Source organism: Hibiscus syriacus, unplaced genomic scaffold (assembly GCF_006381635.1).
Source record: "Hibiscus syriacus cultivar Baekdansim isolate YM2019G1 unplaced genomic scaffold, ASM638163v2 tig00009003_pilon, whole genome shotgun sequence".
NCBI lineage: Eukaryota > Viridiplantae > Streptophyta > Magnoliopsida > Malvales > Malvaceae > Hibiscus > Hibiscus syriacus.
Window position 1 is genome coordinate 731,189 of NW_024062180.1, and position 10,324 is coordinate 741,512.

General features: G+C 35.4%; 1 long non-coding RNA gene across 1 annotated transcript; it reads left to right on the forward strand.

Annotated features, from left to right (window-relative positions):
* Nucleotides 1-1,720: 1,720 nt before the first annotated feature.
* On the forward strand, nucleotides 1,721-10,061 carry LOC120202682. Its single transcript, XR_005523749.1, has 3 exons — nucleotides 1,721-1,778; nucleotides 9,259-9,326; nucleotides 9,943-10,061. It is a non-coding gene; the product is annotated as an uncharacterized LOC120202682 (long non-coding RNA).
* Nucleotides 10,062-10,324: the final 263 nt, after the last annotated feature.

Here is a 10,324-nt window from a genome sequence, read left to right on the forward strand (position 1 = left end):
AGGTCTCTTTCGTTCGCATTTGGAGGCGGTTGGAGTAAGGAGTGGTCGCCAAGTCGGTGGCCGACTTTCGGATAGGATGGTTGTGGGGAGCGACGCTGAATAGAACGGAGAGGGAGAAGAGTTAGAAGAATAAAAAACTAGGTATCGTTTTGTTTTAGTTTAGATTACAATCTATTTAGTTTAGGTTATTATAAAATGTTCAGGTAAATAACCTTTTCGTCCTCCTTATTCTCCCTTGTTTTTACAAAGAGGCCACATATTTTCTTTTTATTTATTGCGATTTGGACATATTGATTTCTTTCATTTTATTTTGGTCCATGTTTTATAACTTTTAGAATTCATGATCTTGCCATCAAGTTCTATGCGTGTTACACTTGAGTCATTAGGCTCAATTATCTTAAATTTTTATTAATCACACATTCGAGATGCTATTTTTGAGACTTTTATTTTAATCCTACACGTGTTTGGGGTTTATCCTAGTTCCAGTGCTCACAGTTTGGTTAAGTTGCATTTTAATCCCGCAGTGTATATATTTCATTTGTTTGTCATTTGGCATTGTGGTCCATTTTAAATATAAGTACATGCGAATGTATATACACATGGGTTTGTTTGTGCCTAAATTATCTAATTACATGTCATATATATGTATGTATGCATTTGCTTTCAAGATCCTATGAATGATGAATAGTCGGTATATATATGCGTGCATTGGTATGTTAGCATATATGTTGTGCATAATTTATGATGTATGTTTACATGTATATACGTACTATGCTATTTTTTTTATTTTTTTATTTAGCAATGGTAGTACGTATACAATGCATTCTTGTTTTTCAAATCCCCTTTATTATTTTAATTGGTATAAAACCATGTAGATTTTTTGCTAACTTATAATTTTAATCGCATGTAGCTTTAGCTTCTAAAATAGAATACCCTCATAAGCATGTCTAAAATAATACGTAAGGTTCACGCATATTAATTTATGAGATATGTACATGTATTCTTCAAATTAACTGTAAACATTTGTTCTAGCATATTGCGTGTTTACGTACGTTTGAGTATGCAATTGTTTCACTTCCAAGATTGCAGGACAGCATTTTTGCATCAGATGTATGATATCCTCACAAGCATATCTTCACTCGATTTAAATAATTCGACCAAGGGTAATACCCTTTCATTTTAAGGTCGTTGAGAAGTGACTATCTTAACTAATGAGAAAGTTACTTCCGACAATTTTAAAATGAAAATGTATCCCGTTAAGTGAAACACTAAATTTTGACTAGTCCTAAAAATTGGGAATGAGAGCACAAGAAATGTTCGTCTAATTAGATTCTTCGAGAAAATATCGTTAGAACTCATCTAAGGCCTGATCTAGATATCTTTAAATAATCGAATATTATTCATCTTTCTAAAAGGTGGTAATTTTTAATTTAATTTGTTTAATTTCGTGCATTTGAATATTGCAATGAAACCGTACTATTTCTGTAATATCCCAAATAACGGGTTAGTGACTAAATTGTAAAAATTTAGAAATTGGTGATTAAAGTAGAATAATTAAATAGTTTAAAAATAATTGTTAGTAAATATGAAATGAATTAAAGGACAAACTGGTCATTTGCAAGGAAAATTTATAATTAAGAATTTTGATGGGGTTATATTATAACCCACGTGGGGCTTGAGTAGGAAACAAATGTTTCCAGATTTTTCTCATCTCTTCTTCCTTCTTTCTTATCTTCTTCACTCTTCTCTTCTTCCAAACGTGAAGACCCAAGCTTAAGGTAAGAATCAGAACCTTGGTCGTTTCTTTGATTTTAGCTTGGAAATTGAAGTTTGGATGTTATATAAGCTAAAGGAAAGCTTATATGACATTAAGACAACAAGATAAGTGTTTTAGAGATAGATTTGGAAAATGGGTTTTTAGATGAAATTTTGATATGGATGAGTTTTTAAAGTTAGAATAAGATTTTTGACTTGTCAAGAAGTTAATTAAGGAATATGGAGTGTTAGAATTGGATTTAAAACATGTTGAAAATTGGGTATGATTTTTAGCTTTGAGAATTTGAATGAAGCATGGGAGATTTTAAAGTATTGGAATTGATAGAAGTTAATTAAAATGGTTGTAGTTAAGTTTGGTGGTATGAAAGGAACCTTGTCTGAGAAATTTAGTGAAGAGTTGATGAATTTCGGGTTTGAACAGTAAAATTTCAGATTATGCAGAGGGAACCGATACCCCCTGGGGGGAATCGATTCCCCCTAAAAGAAAATGTTGAAGTTTGGTTTATTAAATTAGTTTAAGTTGTTAGTATCAAATTACAAGGGTTAGGCTTCTGATAAATATCTTGAAAATTATGTTTATGTAGATATAAAACGTAATTCTATTCCGGAACAATCGAAGAGTTAGGATTGAAACAACGAAAGCGAGGCCAAGGTGAGTGCCTATTTTAAGGGTAGTACAATGGAATAAGACTTGTGATAAGTCTAATCCTATGTTGATTTTTATAGAACAATAGTTATGAATATGCATACATGATAATTATTATGATACATGCATAAGGTATATATGCTCATATGATTTGATAAATGATATGTGAATAAATTCAAATGTATATGTGATATGATAAGTGACATGAGCACATGAACATATGAAATATAAGAATGATGCCCATAGTATACGATATGAGAGCTATAGGTATAGTTGGCATGCTAAGAGTCGAGGGTTTCATAGGTCCTTCGGGACAACTCATAGGTCCTTCGGGACATATTCACAGGTCCTTCGGGACAAATTTCATATGCCACTCAGTGGGACTTATACGAGCTGTGGTGATAGTAATAGTGCACAACCTCAATGTACTCGAATACCTTGAGTTCTCAGTAATGTACATGGGCTTATAGAATGTTATCAAAGGTAATTGCATTATTATTGTTATATGTTATATCATTGAATGGATAGATCACATGTTCATATTTATAAGGAATACATCATCATTATATTTATATGCCGCACTAAGTCTATGACTTAGCGTGTAAGTGATTTACACGTAGGTACAGAAAAGTAAGAAGATCGATCTTAAGAGTAGCAACGCAGCATACCATCATTAGGGGATCAAATCAGAAGTAAACAACAAAGTATGTATTTTAGTTGTATAAAGTATGTTGGCATGTAATAAGTTGTTAGTTACGAATACTCTGATCGACTTTTCTAATGTTTTGAATGTAATTATGTAAGTGTATAGTAATGAACGGCTGAATTTTTACGAATTTTATATACATTTTTACGGCAGTACTGTAGCAGTACTGTAACAGTACTGTAGCAGGGGAATCGGTTCCCTGTAGCAGGGGAATCGATTCCCTATTTGTAAACTGGAAAATTTAACATTTCGGGTACTGTAGCAGGTTACTGTAGCAGGTTACTGTTCACGGTACTGTAGCAGATTATTGTTTATACATATTTTATTGTTCGCAAATACATTTTTTTTACCTCAAAATTTTATATTGAATATAATTTAATAATATATTATCTTATTTTCCTAAATAAGTTCAAATATTTTGTTATTTTATAAGGAAAATTATTTTAAAAAGGTAATGTCACATCTCGGACTCGTACTCGGGTCGGGTACGGGTTAGGGGTGTTATATTTAATGGTATCATAGTAAGGTTTAGTCGATTCTCGGCATAAACCGGAGTCTATAGTGTTTTATAATGTATACATGCCAACAAAATAGTGAAAACTTCTGATCTGATATGGTAATGAGTATGTTGTTTTGCTAATAGAATGATATGTTTATTTTTAATAGATGTCCGGACATGATAGTTCTCGAAGTCAAGCGGGAGATGATCAACCCGCTGAAAGTAGTAATTCACCTGCCCTGGCCAGGCAATGTGAAGAACAGACACCTTCTAGAGTGCCTGTAGCTGATCAAGATATGTTCTTTAGAACGTTAGATGCAGTATTGACGCGTTTCCAACCTCCTGTTACTTCAACTCCAAAAATGAATGTTGCAAAGGAGTTGAAGGGTTTAGGAGCTCCAGAGTTTAAAGGTGAAGCCGAGAAAGGTCCTGTTGCTGCGGACCTTTGGCTTAATGATGTGAAAATTATGTTAGAAGGACTCCACTGTTCTGATGTGGAGAAGTTGGACGGGGTGGTCTCTTTGCTTCGTGGGCAAGCGAGAATTTGGTGGACAAATGTCACTTTGAGGATGACCAGTGATCAAGTAACATGGTCTCTGTTCCTGGAAGAGTTTCGGCATAAGTATATAGGAGACCAATTCATCAAGCAAATGAAGCAAGAATTTTTAAATTTGAAACAAATGAATCGCACTGTATATGAGTATGAGTGCGAATTTAATAAGTTAAGTCGCTTTGCAGCAGAGTTGGTGCCTATAGAGAAAGATTCCTGTGAGTGGTTTGTTGAGGGCTTGCATCCAAGGCTAAAAGAAATGTTGATTGTATTGAATCTGTCCTCATTCCAAGAAGTAGTAAATCGTGCTAAAGCTCTAGAGAGAGCGCAGAATGAACGGTTTGGGGAGCAGAGAGCTCTACCATCCAAAAGAACTGGAGCTTCATCAAGCTCTACACTACCAAAGAGAGGTAGAGATTTTGGTTTTCGATATCAAACAAGATCTGAATCAGTGGCATCCTCTGCTAGAGGATTGAATCAGGAAAGAGCTAGACGAACTCAATCTGTGGGGACTGGTGATGGGCGAGCACAACAGAGTCAAGTTGGGCAGTGTCAGATCTGTGGAAGAAACCATAGTGGAATATGCAGAGTTAAAACAGGAGCTTGTTTTCGATGTGGGGAAACAGGACATTTTATGAGAGATTGTCCTTTGAGGGTAGAAGAGTCTGTTCCACAGGAGAGGTCTGCTTCAATGTCCCAGAGGGGACGGGGTAGAGGAAGAGTTAGAACTCAACATGAATCCTCTACTCAACAAGAAGTTCGCTCTACTGCTTGGGTGTATAATCTCAAAACCAATGAAGACTGGGATGATCCAGAGATAATAACATGTACCTTTTTACTGTTTGATAAACATGTTATGGTATTGATTGATCCGGGGTCTTCATACTCATACATTAGTAGCAAGTTAGTTAGAGAACTGAACATTCCGCTAGAAGCCACTAATAATGAAGTAATAGTGACAAATCCATTAGGGCATAGTGCTAGTGCGAATTTGGTATGTCGAGGATGTCCCATACGGATTCAAGAAATTGAATTCCCTGCTAATTTGATGGAATTACCCTTCGATGAATTTGAAGTGATACTGGGAATGAATTGGTTGTTTCGTTATTATGGGAATGTGGATTGTAGATTGAAAAGAGTAACGTTGAAAAGTCCGGAAGGGGTAGAAGTCGTGGTGTTTAGTGAAGGGTGGAATCCATTGGCAAATGTAATCTCCGCGATAACGACAAAGAAGTTACTGCTACAGGGATGTCAAGGGTTCATTGCTAATGTGTTGGATATTAGAACCAAGGAGAAAAGAATTAAAGAAATTCCTATAGTCATAGAGTTTCCCGATATATTTCCTGCAGAATTACCAGGTTTGCCTCCAAACAGAGAGGTAGAATTCCAGATTGAAATAATGCCTGGAACTGCGCCTATTACTATGGCTCCATACAGAATGGCTCCAAAAGAATTGCAAGAGTTAAAGATATAGTTAAAGGAGTTGTTAGATAAAGGATTTATAAGACCAAGTGTCTCACCGTGGGGAGCTCCAGTGTTGTTCGTCAAAAAGAAGGATGGATCAATGCGTCTTTGCATTGATTATAGACAGCTTAATAAGGTGACCATCAAGAACAAATATCCACTTCCCCGAATTGACGATCTGTTTGATCAATTAAAAAGAGCTTCAGTGTTCTCGAAAATTGATTTACGTTCTGGTTATCATCAATTAAAGATTCAAGACAAAGATATCCCAAAGACGGCATTTAGAACGAGATATGGTCACTATGAGTTTATTGTGATGCCGTTTGGAGTTACTAATGCACCAGCTGCTTTCATGGATCTCATGAACAGAATATTCCAACCCTATTTGGATCAATTTGTGGTGGTATTTATTGACGATATTCTCGTGTATTCAAAGTCCAAAGAAGAATATAGTTCACACTTAAAGAAGGTGTTACAGATTTTGAGAGAAAATAAGCTTTATGCCAAACTCTCCAAATGTGAATTCTGGTTGAAGGAAGTGACTTTCCTTGGACATGTGATTTCTGCAGAAGGAATTCGAGTGGATCCCCAAAAGATTAAAGCTATTTTAGAATGGGAAGTTCCAAAGAATGTGTCAGAAGTCCAGAGTTTTCTGGGGTTAGCTGGTTATTACCGAAGATTCGTTAAAAACTTTTCGATAATAGCATTACCCCTAACCAAGTTATTGAGGAAAGAGGTAAAATTTGCTTGGACTCCAGAATGTCAGGAAAGTTTTGAAAATTTAAAGAAGATTTTGACAGAAGCTCCTGTGTTGGTTCAACCTGAGTATGGCAAGAATTTTGTGGTTTATAGTGATGCGTCCCATAATGGCTTGGGATGTGTGTTGATGCAAGAAGGCAAAGTGGTGGCATATGCGTCAAGACAATTGAAGTCACATGAGAAAAAGTATCCAACGCATGATTTGGAGATGGCTGCAGTAGTATTTGCTCTTAAGATTTGGCGTCACTACTTGTATGGTGAAAGATGTTATTTATATACAGATCACAAGAGTTTAAAGTACTTGATGACTCAGAAAGAGTTGAATTTAAGACAGAGAAGATGGGTGGAATTTCTCAAGGATTATGATGTTGTGATCGATTTTCATCCGGGAAAAGCAAATGTGGTAGCGGATGCCTTAAGTCGAAAGACATTTGCAGTTCTACGAGCTATGGATGCTAGATTATCATTAAGTGAAGATAGTGCTATTTGTGCTGAATTGACTCTCAAGCCATCATGGCTAGATAGAATTAAAGAATTGCAAGCTAGGGATGAAAAGTGTTCAAAGAAGCTATAACAAATAAGGAATGGAGAGTGTATAGATTATGAGATGAAAGCTGATGGGAACCTATATTATCAAGGGAGGATAGTAATTCCAAATGATGATGAGTTAAAGAATGATGTATTAATGGAAGCTCACTGTAGTCCATTAACGATGCACCCAGGAGGAAACAAAATGTATATGGACCTCAAGAGTCGATATTGGTGGCCAGGAATGAAGAAAGACATTACAGAATTTGTGTCCAAATGTTTGACTTGTCAACAAGTCAAAGCTGAGCATCAGGTTCCGTCAGGATTATTGCAACCAATGACGATTCTTCAGTGGAAATGGGATAACATAACGATGGATTTTGTAACGGGATTACCTGTAACTCCAAACAAAAGAGATTCAATTTGGGTGATTGTAGATAGGTTGACTAAGTCAGCCCATTTTATTCTGGTACGAACTAATTTCTCCATGGATAAGTATGCTGAGTTGTACATCCAAGAGATTATACGGTTGCATGGTGTACCTGTTTCTATAGTTTCTGATCGAGATCCTCGATTTACTTCAAGATTTTGGAAGTCATTGCATGGAGCATTGGAACTCGATTAAATTTTAGCACATCGTTTCATCCTCAGACCGATGGACAATCCGAACGGACTATTCAAATTTTAGAGGACATGTTAAGAGCTTGTGTAATTGAATTCAAAGGATCATGGGAAAAATATTTGCCACTTGCTGAATTCGCTTACAACAACAGCTATCAGTCGAGTATTAAAATAGTTCCCTACGAAGCTCTTTACGGAAGAAAGTGTCGTACGCCTTTGAACTGGTACGAGCTCAAAGATAAAGAAGTGCTTGGTCCTGAGTTGATTCAGGAAGTAGAAGAAAAGGTCCAAATAATTCAGAGTAATCTAAAAGCTGCAGCAGACAGACAAAAATCATATGCAGATCTAAAAAGGAAAGAAATTGAGTTTCAAGTCAGAGATAAAGTGTTTTTAAAAGTGTCTCCATGGAAGAAGGTGTTGAGGTTTGGTCGAAAAGGAAAATTGAGTCCTCGGTTTATTGGACCATATGAGATTGTAAAGAGAGTAGGACCTGTAGCATATCAGCTAGCTTTACCACCTGAGATGGAAAAGATACATGATGTCTTTCACGTTTCAATGCTTCGAAGATATATATCTGATCCCTCTCATATCGTGACACCAGAAGAGATTGAGGTTCGACCTGACTTGACTTATGAGGAAGAACCTGTTCAAATATTCGCTCACGAAGTGAAACAACTAAGGAATAAGACTATTCCTTTGGTCAAAGTGCTATGGAGAAATCATAAAGTAAAAGAAGCAACGTGGGAACGTGAAGAAGATATGCGACATCAATACCCCCATTTGTTCGTGCAATGAAAATTCGAGGACGAATTTTCTTAAGGGGGAGAGATTTGTAATATCCCAAATAACGGGTTAGTGACTAAATTGTAAAAATTCAGAATTTGGTGATTAAAGTAGAATAATTAAATAGTTTAAAAATAATTGTTAGTAAATATGAAATGAATTAAAGGACAAACTGGTCATTTGCAAGGAAAATTTATAATTAAGAATTTTGATGGGGTTATATTATAACCCACGTAGGGCTTGAGTAGGAAACAAATGTTTCCAGATTTTTCTCATCTCTTCTTCCTTCTTTCTTATCTTCTTCACTCTTATCTTCTTCCAAACGTGAAGACCCAAGCTTAAGGTAAGAATCAGAACCTTGGTTGTTTCTTTGATTTTTAGCTTGGAAATTGAAGTTTGGATGTTATATAAGCTAAAGGAAAGCTTATATGACATTAAGACAACAAGATAAGTGTTTTAGAGATAGATTTGGAAAATGGGTTTTTAGATGAAATTTTGATATGAATGAGTTTTTGAAGTTAGAATAAGATTTTTGACTTGTCAAGAAGTTAATTAAGGAATATGGAGTGTTAGAATTGGATTTAAAACATGTTGAAAATTGGGTATGATTTTTAGCTTTGAGAATTTGAATGAAGCATGGGAGATTTTAAAGTATTGGAATTGATAGAAGTTAATTAAAATGGTTGTAGTTAAGTTTGGTGGTATGAAAGAAACCTTGTCTGAGAAATTTAGTGAAGAGTTGATGATCTTCGGGTTTGAACAGTAAAATTTCAGATTATGCAGAGGGAACCGATACCCCCTGGGGGGAATCGATTCCCCCTAAGAGAAAATGTTGAAGTTTGGTTTATTAAATTAGTTTAAGTTGTTAGTATCAAATTACAAGGGTTAGGCTTCTGATAAATATCTTGAAAATTATGTTTATGTAGATATAAAACGTAATTCTATTCCGGAAAAATCGAAGAGTTAGGATTGAAACAACAAAAGCGAGGCCAAGGTGAGTGCCTATTTTAAGGGTAGTACAATGGAATAAGACTTGTGATAAGTCTAATCCTATGTTGATTTTTATAGAACAATAGTTATGAACATGCATACATGATAATTATTATGATACATGCATAAGGTATATATGCTCATATGATTTGATAAATGATATATGTGAATAAATTCAAATGTATATGTGATATGATAAGTGACATGAGCACATGAACATATGAAATATAAGAATGATGCCCACAGTATACGATATGAGAGCTATAGGTATAGTTGGCATGCCAAGAGTTGAGGGTTTCATAGGTCTTTCGGGACAACTCATAGGTCCTTCGGGACAAATTCACAGGTTCTTCGGGACAAATTTCATATGCCACTCAGTGGGACTTATACGAGCTGTGGTGACAGCAATAGTGCACAACCTCAATGTACTTGAATACCTTGAGTTCTCAGTAATGTACATGGGCTTATAGAATGTTATCAAAGGTAATTGCATTATTATTGTTATATGTTATATCATTGAATGGATAGATCACATGTTCATATTTATAAGGAATACATCATCATTATATTTATATGCCTCACTAAGTCTATGACTTAGCGTGTAAGTGATTTACACGTAGGTACAGAAAAGTAAGAAGATCGATCTTAAGAGCAGCAACGCAGCATACCATCATTAGGGGATCAAATCAGAAGTAAACAACAAAGTATGTATTTTAGTTGTATAAAGTATGTTGGCATGTAATAAGTTGTTAGTTACGAATACTCTGATCGACTTTTCTAATGTTTTGAATGTAATTATGTAAGTGTATAGTAATGAACGGCTGAATTTTTACGAATTTTATATACATTTTTACGGCAGTACTGTAGCAGTACTGTAACAGTATTGTAGCAGGGGAATCGGTTCCTTGTAGCAGGGGAATCGATTCCCTATTTGTAAACTGGAAAATTTAACATTTCGGGTACTGTAGCAGGTTACTGTAGCAGGTTACTGTAGCAGATTAT